Source organism: Papaver somniferum, chromosome 2, assembly GCF_003573695.1.
Source record: "Papaver somniferum cultivar HN1 chromosome 2, ASM357369v1, whole genome shotgun sequence".
Classification (NCBI taxonomy): domain Eukaryota; kingdom Viridiplantae; phylum Streptophyta; class Magnoliopsida; order Ranunculales; family Papaveraceae; genus Papaver; species Papaver somniferum.
In genome coordinates, this window is record NC_039359.1 from 172,924,499 (window position 1) to 172,939,236 (window position 14,738).

General features: G+C 31.5%; 1 non-coding gene across 1 annotated transcript; it reads right to left on the minus strand.

Moving 5' to 3' along the window:
• Nucleotides 1-12,589: 12,589 nt before the first annotated feature.
• TRNAE-CUC lies at nucleotides 12,590-12,662 on the minus strand. Its single transcript has one exon. It is a non-coding gene; the product is annotated as a tRNA-Glu (tRNA).
• Nucleotides 12,663-14,738: the final 2,076 nt, after the last annotated feature.

Genomic DNA, 14,738 nt, shown 5'->3' on the forward strand with positions numbered 1-14,738 from the left:
GATTAAACTGAGATTTTGTTCTTTCTTTTTTTAAGTTTTGACAGTGAAGCATACCGTGGCCAAGAGCATCTCCAACAGGGGTGTATGGGATTTTTTAATGAAACTTATTATAGGGGTTCCAAGTTTTGAGTTTTGAGGGTTTATAAAAGGACAAAAACGGGTTATAAGACGTGATCATAAAAGAGCAATGATGTCCCGCATCATTTTATGGATAGTTATCCCGTTCAAGCTGCTTCTTTACCGTTAGATCACGCTAAAACTCAGATCTAACAGCCTTGAACCCTTTAAGGAAAATGATGGGTCTTTTCCTGAAAATGGTGGGTCCTTTCCTGAATTCGAATCTAACCGTTAATTTAATCATCTAACGGTAAAGAAACCCGCTTGAGCGGGATAGCTACCTACAAAACGGTGCGGGATAGCATTTGTCATCATAAAAATCCCTTATCTAACTATTTTAGTTAATAGCTAGAATATCCTCAATTAATTATTGTTAATGAAAATTAACTTAACTAAATTATCTTCATTAGATTAGACTAATTATTTGACTTATAATCAAACAATCAAAAATCAATTTATTTATTTTGTGTTTTAAGAGTGAGGAAGAAGAAGTAGTGAGGAAATTTAGGTTTTCCATCCAAATGAGTGATTCTTACAAGGTTAATGAACTGGGTGAATCCTCATTCCCCAAAGAACAATCCTCCAACTATAGACAATAGAGAATTTTTGATTTCAAAAATCCCCAAATCCAAACCATAAGCCCTCCTAGGGTGGGGAAATTTTCGTCGATGAAACCGTAAACTAAGGACACGGTTTGGATATGATACGTTTCACACCGTAAATAGAACCAGTTCGGTGTGGAATTTATGAACTCCACAACGTAAGTGACTCTACGGTGGGAAGCTAAACCATACGACTACTGTGTGAATTTTTTTTTTTGAATAATAATGAAGAAATTCAACTTAGTAATGTCAAGTGCACAATGGTTATAATACCAATATGTCTGTAGATTGATAAAATTGATATGGCGGGGACTTTGGAGTAGGTTTTTTCGTTTTTCATATGTTTGATTCACTATATGTTCAAAGATTTTCTTTAATCACTAGGTTTTACCGGGGCCTTATGGCCCCGGCTCAACCTCTATTTTAATTTTAAGTGTACGTACTTTATTCTTTTGTATCATATAAAATTACTACTACCTAGTTAATTATATAATAGATAACTTATACCGTTCCAGGTTACTCATACCTATGTAACATCAATACTAATAAAATCATTTCATGTTTAGGCACACAGTTCCAACAAAAATATATCTTAAAAAAATATCAATTACTTGATTTAATTTCATCGATATTTATCCCTTGTTAGTTTTGAAACCAATCATTGTTACTGAAGACCGAAATAAAAAAAATCAAAAGAACAGAAGGATCCATGTTTGCAACTTGAATTAGTTTAGTTTAGTTTAGTATGTAATGATGATAGCGATGAGAGAACAACAAATAAGGTAGCCTTTTTTTCTGCCAAACATATTTCAATATACATATAGAGAATGATATATAACAGAAGTGCTCAAACTGGTTCAACGCCATGAAATTTTTTTTTGTAGATGCTTTGCGTTGAAAGTGCAATATGATAGTAATTTTAGCAAAAAAGATGTGGACATGTAATTGTGAGCCTAATCTGGCCAAGCTAAGGCGAGACTACACAAATGATATGTAGTAGAGTGCACACGGGCTACAACAACGTGACACTAATGTATCAATATGTCTAAGCTCCCAGTTTAACTAAAATCAATTGGTATTACAACCTGCTCAATTTTGAAATTTAACAATATTCCAATTTATAGCCAACTGTCGTTGGTTAAAAGAGGACAAATTACTTAAACTGTCAATGATTTTCACATGTTATTGCTAATTTACTGAAGATACTACTCTTTTAAATTTATTATGCTCCCCAACTATGAAAAAGCATATTATAAGACCATTTATGACGCGGTATATTTTATGAAATACATACCGATAAGAAAAAATAATGTAATACTGTCTCATTAAACACCTAAAATCCATGCTTCAAAAAAATATATATATATATTAAACACCTAAAATACATCATTAAAGGAATAAAAAGTATTTCATGAAATACATGCTGATATAAAAATAAATAATATAATATTGTTTCTGCTTATCACCCAAAGATTGACATACATGATTCAAAAAAAAAGATTCGTGTAGGTCAGTTTTCAAATATAAAGATTGGGATACATGCTTCTATAGGCACTATAGGACTATTATTGAACTGCGATAGCGCCATTTTACTTACTCCTTTGTATCTATCACAACACCCTTCTGTTCATTCTTCATACATAACAAACTGATGCTTACCTGCACAAACATCACTAAAGAAATTTAGCACAACAATCAAGTTCATAAAACTCAACATCGTTAGTTATAACTACCGGATTAGTTAACATCAGTATCAAATGATAACGTAACCCAGTTTGGTGTGGCTTACGCATTGGCCAACACCTTTATTCTTTTTCAATAGATAAATGGTACATACCTGCAAGTTATATGCAAACAACCATCCTTCTTCTCCGTATATGCAAGGTATATTTACGAAGAAGTGAATGTCCACCTTCCTTAGCTTTCTCGTCCCTTTTCATCATATTCCCTATACACAGGAAGGGTAAGATTAGCGACCTGTTGTTTCTTATAAGAAGATAGAGCTTTGTGATTGCACCATCGATTCTGATGGAAATGATAACTAATAGTAGTTTATATGCTTCATAAGGGAATAAATAGAAAGAGACGATTTGGGTGTAATATTCTATCATAACAGGTCTGGTGGTGGTGGTGGTGGTGGTGGTGGTGGTGATGATGATGATGATGGTGACAATGGATATTACTTCTTAATTCCCTTAAGAACTCAATTAACCCAACCAAGACTTCAGATCATTTAATTTCAACAGGTTTGAGATATTCATATGCACCGGTGATAGTGTCGATGGATCTTTCGAATACGCTGAGTGTTTAGGCTAATAATTTTATTAATTTGTGATATACCCACCAACAAAGGGTGAATAAAATCAAAAAGAAGTAATATCATCATGTCAAGTCTCTCTAGAAAAAATAGTAATGCTTCGGAGCTTGAAAAATGTTATTCATATTATCATATAATTCACCTTTTCTCTATAAGAAGTTATTGAGGATTAATGAAGAATGATCAACGAAATAAGAAGTTAAGTTCTTCACGACTGCTAAAATTTTGATCGAAGGATATATATTTCTTATACTTTAGTTTGATTCGAACATCCAAAACTAACCGCTTATTAGAAATTTATATCTTACTCAGACCAATACATATGATAATAATTAAAAGATATTAAAAACAAAAAAGATCACTTAATATTACTATTTGATAAGAAACTATAGTAAACCATATAGTTCACTTGATATTATATGCCCCTATATATATTCTGCTGGTATAAGGATCAATACTTATAAGACCTGAATAACAAAGCAATTTATCAACTCCATACAACACCAACGTACCTCTAAATTTCAAATTCGAACAACAACCTCTAAGGTGGGTCACTCACCATATGCTTAATCGCTGACACGAAACCTCTATTAACTTTAAGTAAATTCTCCGACCAACCTCCGGTAGCACATTACACATACCAATCTGACATGGAATCTCCAATAATTTCAAGCAGTACACATTTTAGTTAATCAAATTTCTTCAAGGGTACTATAACTCTCGGCACTATTATTATACATAAGTAATCCTTTACACAACTGTTTTAGACTGACTGTGTACGACCATTGCAAACCTGCACGGAGAATACAAATTCACTTTGCTGAAAAGTAAAAAAACAAAGAAAAACAACTGATACAGTTTACCTTGCTTATCTTTAGAAACACATTAATTATTATATGCAAAAACACACCAAAAAAACAAAATTTATTTAACAGGTTTATCTTTACAGAGAAAAATCCAGAACCTCTCTTCGATACATGTATCTCATTTCCTTGCTTCGTACCTTTACATCATTAATGATTATGTTGATTAGTTTGACAGATTTCATCTTAGAACTTCAAATGGGTGTCCCCCTTTAAATTATAATAGGAGTGCTCCCCTTCAAGGGTAAACCTCCATCGGAAAGGATGCCAGTCTACATATATTCATTTGAAGCGTTGTTATACGTAGTCAACCAAAAAAATAGGTAATCATGATCTCGGTAGTTCGGAGTACAAAATAGATTCTTTTTATTGAATTTAGTTTTTAGGTATCTTGGTTAAATAAGAACATGTATTCCTACTTCTAAGCAACTGGTTTCTATCCATGGCCATGCATATGAAAAACTTAAAATGATTTTTGATATTAAAGTCGTGTATCAAGAAAACTATAATTCCAACTGATTTGTAAGACGTAACGTCATTGCGCTCAGTCGTTATCGTTGACTTGGATGCGCCTAACCACGTGTTTAATCCCTCCACAATTTTAAGCAAAACTTAGATATGTCCAACTACTTTGAATCATTAAACACCTGGATAATGTAACAATATTTGTGAGGAAAATAACACAGGCAGATCTTAATTCTAAATAATCAAGGGAAAATCATCGTGAGAAAAAAGTATAAACCGTCGATATTTTCTATAGATGCAACTGTATCTAACGAAAATCAAAACTTTCATAATCTTTTGTACTTCACATATATCAAAAGAAAATCAAAACTTTCATAATGTTTTGTATTTCACAGATATCAGTATTGTCAAAATGACATGATCAATCATCAAGAGGTTATTAATATGTAAAATAGTTAGAAAGATATAATTACACACCACATACCTCATAAAGCTATCTTTTAGCATTTTCCAACCCACTGATGCCCTATCATGAAATATTAGGCCCTTCCACAACCTGAAAAATACAGACTCATAATCAGTCTCATAAGAAAGAAACAATTTATATTGTACCATATGGAACCTTATGGAGAATTTGAAATAATCACCACAAACGATGACCAATTTGATAACAGTTCAGAATCTTGAGATCCAGACTTGTAAACAATAATCATCTCAAAGCTACATGAAGCTCAGAAGTCCATACAGTAAAATAGACGTTAATATGATGCCACTAAGAAACTACAATGATATAATGCGAGGTGTAGCATAGTAATGGAAGGAAAAAGAAATCATCTAATCAACACTATCTCCTTTTAGCTTCTTCCATATAAATTCATTATGGTCATCTATAAATCGGATCGCACATACGGATTAAGCTATAACATTCGCACGAACAAACTTTAAATCAAATTAATCAAAATAAATTTGAATGATTTTAACAATTGGAAATTCAAAAACATTGGATATTAGGTATAAAGATCAAACTGTAGCTAGCCATATCGTTTATTTTGATGGCAAATTAGAAACCGAAATTGAATCAGTCTCTTAATCGATGACATAGCTTGAATATAGGTAATTAATAGGAGTCTCCACATAATCAAATCAATTAATATAGGATAAGAAAGAAAAGAAAAATATAGGATAAAACAACATGCTAAGTGAAGTTACGTTCCTAGCTGACTAACATAACATGGTTTGAATCGTTAGATTTAAAGATAACCATTGAGTGTTAAATAGTATTTTGGAGCATATGATCAATGTTTTAGATCAACTCTCATTTACCAACCAATGTGAACTACTTTGTTTATATGGAGTTGACTCTTTGACTGGGACTCAAAATACGGTTTTAGGCATTTTTTTGAGAAATTGTAGTCTTATCGTATTAATGGTCATCTGAATAAGACTCAAAAGATATAACCATTTTTTTCTCCTTCCTTTAAGTTTGGCAAAGAAGTAGATGTCAATTAAGATGTTGGGTTAAATGTTGTTATAGTTGTAAGTGAGTTTCACTCTAAAACTGTGAGAAAGAAGAAAAGAAAAACTATCTTTTAGTATTTATTTTTCTTCTTGAATATAGGAGACCATAATGATCAAGAAGGTAAAGGACTAAAACGGTTGGTTGTGAAGGTGAAACAACTGAATTATAAGACATCATAGCTTACCCACTTTGTACCTGGGAGTTTGATTCCTTAACTGTATTCTTGAAAATTTGAATGCCAAACCTTAAACCTTATAAGTCTCTCCACACTCATCAGATCAGGTATCTTCTTTGGGACGGCTTCTGCCTTATAAATAACTGATCATTAAATAAATTTTCTTCCTGCAGGAAAACACATTTTAATAAATGCATATTTAGGTCTTGTTTGGTAAAATTTATGATTATCTATTTAGGATTATAGATAATCATAAATTGATAAATGATTTTGATATAATCATTTTCAAAATAAATTTTCCCAAACACTTTTTTTTTCAAATAACTAGTTGCTCACCCGTGCGATGCACGGGTCTTTTTTCATTCATGAAATAAATATTGGGTCATGTTTCATATTTATTTTATTTAAAAAGAATATCATTAAATAACTAGTAAAAATTAGACAAACTCATGATTTCAAAATCAATAAAATATGTTATAAATAATAAAAATCCAATGCAATCAAAAAGAATATATAAAGAAGTCGATGGTTTGCATTACAACTTCTTCAAATCTCTATTCCAGATTCATAGATCGATAATTAAAAAGTTATATGGTTCCAATATTTCTTGAAATTTTGATATTCTTTAAATTTTTGGAAATCATACCTTATTTCTTTTTATATAGTCCTGTCTCTTTTAGTCCATCCCATCATAGTCTCATTCAGTTCTTTGAATTTTGTTTTATAAATTATTTGAATCCGGCCATGTCATCTGATTTTTTTGGCATTTTGTTAAGGTAAAATGGATATCGAGCATTAATTTTCTTCGCTAACATAAAATAAATTATAATTATAATAAGTAGAGATATTAAATCTAAAATAGATATTTTATTGGGTCGTTTATGTTTGTTCTTACATTATAATATGTTATTTTATAAATCGTGTATTAGTATTTTTTTATCGAGTTGAATGGAGTGAACCATTATATGTGTGAGTTCATGTATATTTAAAAAAATATATTTTTTCAAGAATTAGGATTCAAACTAAGAAACAAAAATTTTGGATTCAACTCAAGTAGTTAGAGTGACTCAAATAAATTGAGTCAGTGTATTTTTGTATACGTACTTACCTTGGAACTCTAGGACGAACCCCCAAAAGAGAAGAAAATCTCAAGCCAATATGTACTAATTAAGACAATGTAGAATGCCATTAAATTGTAGGATTAATCATATATTATAGAGCGAATTATTTATGAATCGAGTGTTTTGGTATGTTCGGGTGTGTATACGGGATAAGTCTTAATTTTCGGCACAATTTTTGAGTTCTTAGAAAATATACCTTCTAAAAAAATTACACAAAGTGATATCAAAGAGTACGATACCAACTTGCAAGTAAATGAAAAGTCCTGATGAATTTGTAAATACATGAGCAAGGAACCAATGACAGACATGCATGGCGATGTGAGAAAAATTATATGATAAAGAATATTATCCACTAATGAATTATGTTGCATATAACTTAAAGTCCGTTAATTCTATATACATTATTAATCTTATCAAAGAGTCCTACCCGATCTATCAAGCTAAATAACTTAGCACAATGATAGGATGCAAGCATTATACTGTAAACAGAAGCTGGACACGTTTTTGAAACAGACCAAAATAGAATGGAAGACGATTTTTTTGAAACAGAGGAAGTATTAATTTTGATCGATAAAGATACTTTTTTAAACATCTTCACTCATACAGATATATCACACAACTCACAATATATTTGTAAATGAATAGCTATCAGGGAACTTAATATAATGGATAATCTTTCGTGGCTCCTGAATATGATTGTTGATATATTTTAAGTGCACTTATTCTATTTGGGGGGATTCACTAAATAGCAAATGACCACGATATCTATTACAAACAGAACAAAGGGGAAAACTGTAAAAAAAGAAAAAAAAACAAAAAAAAAAGGAAAAAAAGTTGGAATTGCGACAAATGGTAACAAATCGATAATAAGGCATGGTATCACTATAATCGCGCCAGTCGCGACAACGAAGGACCTATGAACTAATGGTGTCTATTTTCTCTTCAGTGTTGTGATTGGAGTTCCCAATGTCTTACCTTACTAATTTAAAATGCAAAAATTCTAGACAAACAACATTTTAGACAACACTTAAAACAACCCTCTCACATAACTTCTAATTGTATGGCCCAAAATTGGACCCCTCCTAACTCTATGTGAAGAGGTTGTTTCAGTGTTGTCTAGAATGTTGTATATCTAAAATTGCTCTTTAAAATGATTTAACTTAATAATTTCAAGAAAAATGTTAATAATAATGAAGATACATTATGGCCTCAAAGCTTACAGTTCAGAGATCGTCTCTTCCTTGGGGTCTATGAACTAATGAGTTCAAAAAAAAAAATTAACTTGACAACATTGGAGCGTGTTTTTCCACTATACACAACAAACGATTTTTTTTTTTTTATTTGATATACACAACAAACGATGGATTTATAGCTAAAACTCAAGTGCCGACAATTCAGTTTATCATGATTAGTAAACCAACGTAAACAAAGAACAATATACTGATACAATCTCAGCCAACTACCTAGTTATTCATAAGGCCACCAAGTTGTCTTGCCTTTCCAACATTTGCTCGCTCCAGTATTCAAGAAGTTCGAGAAAACATATCATTCAGCAGCAGTATCCAGGAAAAGGAAACTCAGCTACATGTACACATGTATTGCAAACCCAAAATTCAGTATCGATGGCATCTCAAACCCTACAAAAACCGTTTAATAAAATTGCAATGACGCTACCTAAATTGATTCTCCAACAGGGTGATTAGACAATCTCTTCCATCCCATTAATACTGAGATTTACCATGAAGCACATACCAGTGTATGAAATAACATACATTAGAACTTTCAGGTGAGCACCATTGATTGTTTTGTTTAAACTATTATAGCATGCAGTTCAAGACATAAACGAACAATAAAAGAAATAAAATGGGATGGCCATTTCTTTTTAAATGGTGGCCGAGGCATACACCACTGGAATGCAAACAAATCAATACACCAGCACTACATCATCCACATAAATACATGGTTAAAGAACAACTAAAAAAACATTTAGCGGTTTCGATCACCAAATAAAAACATACAAATCTTTCAACAATCAATATTATGTCGTTACTCGGAATCAGATTTAAGTTCCTCATAAGTGTCGAGTCTTTATCAATTAAAAAAGAAAATAAAAACACAATCAAAAGAATTAATAACAATATCAGAAAATAAAAAGGTAAACAAACAAAACCGATTACAATATTACGGAAGTTTAAGGCCAGAGATTGTGAACCTTTCTTCAAACTAAAAATCTGGTTCCATGAAAAATGATATGCATCTGCTAAAAAGTACGGTCATGGTCAATCGATTACGCAAGACTTATTTCAATGGCATGAGGTTCTAAGTGCAATTAAAGATGCTAAATGAATCTTGTTAAGAATTTTTTATTACCTCCATCTATATTCTTCAAACTTGCATGTGCATGCTATTTTGTTCACCACTGTGAAATATGTACACCACTAAATATAGTAACAATCACAAATTAAATTATAAAGAAAGGGTTTGGAATGCTTACGTTAATCTCCGTCTAAAAGGAGCATGTCAATGTTCGGAAATTTATTTGTTGACAAACAAATTCATCTCATTCTTCTTTGTTGGTTGATTAACGTACGTGATAAGTAGTATTACCTAGAATCAATCAAACATTTATATCAGAAAGAGATGTACCAGTTTCTTGATGTCATTAGAATTCTTTCTATATATATATATATTAGAAAATTCTCATTGATTTACAATTATCACCCGTTATCGTAATAATCTATTATTTCTACAAAACAAACATCATAGCTGGTCAGACAACAAAGTAATGAATCGAAAAGAAAAAAGGCATTAGAAAAGAAAAGGAAATGACAATACTATGGGATTTGGCTTATGTGAAATGCTTTATATAGAGAGAAATCAACCCAAGAACAAAAGATTTTGTATATGAAAATAACATTAAGTAGGTAAGAGACAAAGAGATTTACCAAGCGCTTCATGCTATCATATTATCCCTGCGAAAATTACATGGAAGTTAGGAACACTTTTGAGCATACCTGCATCTATCAACAAAACCTCAAACAATAAGAAGAAAAAAAAAAAACCTAAGAAAACCCTAGAAGAAAGAATCAAGGTGCAAACAAATGGGCTGTCTTTGCTCGAATCATTTATATAACAAACCCCAGGGAAAAAAAAAGGAAAAAAAATTGGTAACAAAATCCATAAATATCCAAAAATATTCACAATTTATATCTTTTTAGATAACAACATTTATTTGTTCCATTATTTTTGGAAACGCGGTCATTTATGTGAATTACCGATTTCCATTAAAGTTTTTCCTTTTTTATGATAGAAAATATGTACTTAAGATTTTGGATTCGTCTATGGATAGAATTATTCTATTTTATTAAATTTTCTTTTACAGAAAAATAGCGGAATAAAACTTTCCGCGTTTAGAGTTTTCAAAAATAAAAAATCTTCCATATACACTGGAGAAAAACTTTTGAAATTCTTTTAGAATATATTCAGAATTTTGTTACTTTGGTCTCTATTTTTTATTTTATAGAATGAGTGATATTAAGAAAAATATATCGAAATTTAAAAAATATTGAAATTCTCTCATGATTGTCTTCTATACTTTTCTGTTAACATTGTTTTGCTTTATATCAACCTCAAACACTCCATGATTTTATATTAACGTTTTTTTTTTTTGGTTATTGGACATGATCAATGATCAATGATTATATGCAAGAAGGAAGCATGTTCGATTTGCATGTAAGTATATACAATTCTATAGAATCATGATTTTAATCACTGATTTAAATTTGATCAAAAGCCTCTTTAAATTTGATCATGATTTCCATTATAGTTAGTTTAAATATCAGTAGTTTGGAATTGTATTTAAGATAGATTTATAATTATCAGAAGTGTAATCGGACATTGAACTGTTTATTTTTATTTTTATGATTGATTAAACTACTTCATTTATTTATTTAATTGGGATTATTAAACTACTTCATTTATTTATTTTTGGAATTTTAGGAGATATTATTAAATTTAGATTATTTTTTCTTGAATGTGATTGGTTGAAAATATATATTATATATGGAAAGATTCTAGTTTAGTTTTATTGGCCGAAATTTTAAATGGTGGGGCCAGAATCAATCAGAAGCTCCAGTTAATGAGAGCGCTCGAAAAAAATCTATTTTTATATAGAGAATTGATTATCTTATAATGATGATCTCAAAAAGGAGAAGAAAGAACAATGATCTAGGATGTTTTTTTTAGTCCTATGTTGGTTTTTTGTCTCTCTCTTAATAGTTTAGAAAAAATAAGGAAAAACAATTCAATTTGAGTTTGTTGGAAAAAATAACTTATAATAAATTTTCAAAACAACTTTTTTCTGTTTATGGAAATAATGAATTTTTTCAATTATGATTAAAATAATCAATTATTATAATAGTTACCAAACACATATAAAATCCATTATAATCTGCATAATGGATTATGGGCTGATAATCCATTAAAGTAATGGTTACCAAACATCCCCTTGTAAAGCAAGAAATTACTGAGATCTTGGTCTAACAAAATTTCTATAATTTGCAGACATACTAAACCTAGAAAGTCTTCCCAACCCCTTGTAGGAACAAGAAAATTGCTATTTTGGGAGAGCTGATTTACCCGTCCCTTTCAAAGATGAATTAAAAGAAACTGCTAAAGCGAGTGGAGTAACAATACACCAAATTCCAAATGTAAATTAACTTTCCTTTACCTGCAACCCAATATCATGTAGTTGAGTGTTGAAGGTGGTTTCCTCGGCACAGTGTATTTGTGGTAGTTTTGCCGCAAAGTATCATAGTACGACATAGCTTCAACAGATTTTCCTGATGCCACTGGATTCTCAAGTATTGATGTGAATTAACTGGAACAATAAAAAGCGGCAGTCATTAAAGATAGAAGAATGGCATGTAAACCTTGACCGTATATACTGCCAAGTGCAGATAGAATCTATAGGTTAATACAATAAAATAAACATAACAACCAAACACATGCATTCACAGAGGAAAATCAACACAATCAAATAATCCATAAGCAGAAGAGATGTGATGGGAATTGTAAACAATAACCTCAACTTGATTCCATTCCAGCTCAATTAGAGAACCCATTCCTGACTCTATAAAAAATTGGAGGAATGGAGAGAGTCTGGACCTGTTATATTCCCAAGTCCCAAAATATCCTTCACTTGTTGAATTATCTACCCCACAAAATGAATATCATTGCTTTGACGTCACAAAGAATTTGAAATAGCTTGTTCCATTTAGATGTTTCCCAAGTACTATGATGTTTCCCAAGTATTATATGACACCCCTCTTAATCCATGTGTTTCACTATGTAATGATGAGCTAATATTTTCAACGGAAACCTGTGGGGTTTCATCCTACTCAAATAACAATGCCATCTGTGGGAGTCGAACCCACAACTACATGGTTGAGAACCATGTGCTCTTCCACTTGAGCTAAGACAGAAGGTACAATGATTACATGAGTGTATATTGTGCTAACATACAATAATTTTAAGTAAGCAATAACATAATTTGTAAAAAGGATCAGACGGATTCTAAAGAAAGAAATACACAACAACATCATATTGATGAACCTGCAATTACATTGTCATCTACTCCCTTTGTTTTGGTAGACTCATAGTTTATCAATACCGACCATGTTCTGTTCAGAAGGAATCAAAGTACATTGTTTCATGGACAATTATGGATCATACTGATTACCAAGATCCAAATTAAGACAATAGAGATCTAAACAGGGGTTACTAAAAAAAAGTTATAAAACATGAATTTAAGGAAATAGATTTGGGAAATTAATACCTGCAGGAATCAAGCCACTGCTTAAAAGTCGTGAATTTATCGCTCTCATCCTTCCAATCATTAACAACCACACCTATAAAGACATTAAGATCCACCTGGTATAGGCCACATATGATTCCCTTTGCACATGATCTTTACATGTATAAGTTTCCTATATGAAGGTATAGAAGGATACCTGAATAGCTGCTGATTGGAGGTCAAAAGAAGTGAAATTCCAAGCCCATCAAAGGCCTACTCCATGTGCCTCTGATAGGGTTTCCCAGAGCCTTTTGCATTTCCAAAGGAACTTGTATGCATCCTTAAAGATGTTGTATCATGTGGTTCCAAAGTAAACTAAGTAATTAGACTATCGAACTACATGAATGAAATAATTATATAAAACTATTTAACATGCATCAAAAGAAAGTTGAACCCATAATTTAGTAGAACTAATGATGTACCATATTATATAACATTTCTAGATTCCAATAACTAAAAAAAAATTGAACTAAAGATTGTATATTGTTGGTCCCATGCCCTTGGAACTATTATAAAACTTGTACAAAAAGCTTCATATGACATCAAATAGGTACCTAAAGGTCATTTGAATAATCTACAAAGAGTGCTACAAGCTGTTCTCTAGTGACCTAATTGAGAAAGAAATGTTCTCCAGTAACCTAATTGATTTAAGAATACATACAGAAAAATAAAAATAAAATTAGAAGCTTGATTTTGAGAATACAAACACCTGTCATTAAGATCAGAGATATGAATAGTACTAATGCCGTCATCTCGCCGCGTCATTTTCTAATTCGGAATTTCAATCTCGAATTCCAGCTGCTAAAGCATAGTTCTCATTCTCAATTACTTTTGCAGGTTTCAACTGAAAGCATAGATGCAACCGTGAACTTAGAGATTCCCGTTTTCTATGATAAACAAATCAATCTTAAAAAACTCATGTTCTATAACAGTTCATAAGTTGAATGAATACAATAATACCCCCTCCCTACACGAATTGCATGTACAATAGTCTCAGCATCCTTAATACCCGCAACAAAAACATTGTCAGCCTCTCCAATTTTCTATTTTCTGTCTGCTGGTCTCTATTTCAGAAGTCCTCTCCAAACCCAGAAGTCCTCTATTTTAGTTATTTATACACGATTTTCCCTGAATTAATCAAAACACAACAAAATCAAGAATAAAGTCACATACCCATTTGGTAGGGTACCACAATGACATCACTTAGAGGTTACTTTAAGTGGCTATGTGGATTAGTTAAGTCAAGTCCAACACACCAAGATTAATCATCTACTGAGACACATTGTTTCTACGGTATCAAAAGTTATGGTGGTGGTTTTAAAGAAAGCCATCTCTAGTACGTATATAGGATCAGCTCAATAAGCTCATAATGAATTTCTTAGTTGGTCCAATTTGAATCACTGAAAATCAGTATTTCGCGATGCATAAAAAGCATTTGGAACAGAAGCACCTGAACAAGGTCTGAACTGAAATTTTTTCCAAAAAATCTTAGATGTTAGGTTTCTCTTAAAGCAACAACGCTGTGATCTTGGTGCTTGGAGGGATATACTAGTGAAAGAGTTCTTGAACATGAACTTGTTGACAACAACACCTTTATTCTTCTTTCAAATTGTGTGGGTGAACCTGTTAGCAAATGAACAATTAAATAAATTCGTTTTTGTTATATAGGCCTATGGGATCTTTATTACAAACAGTGCTAAATCGT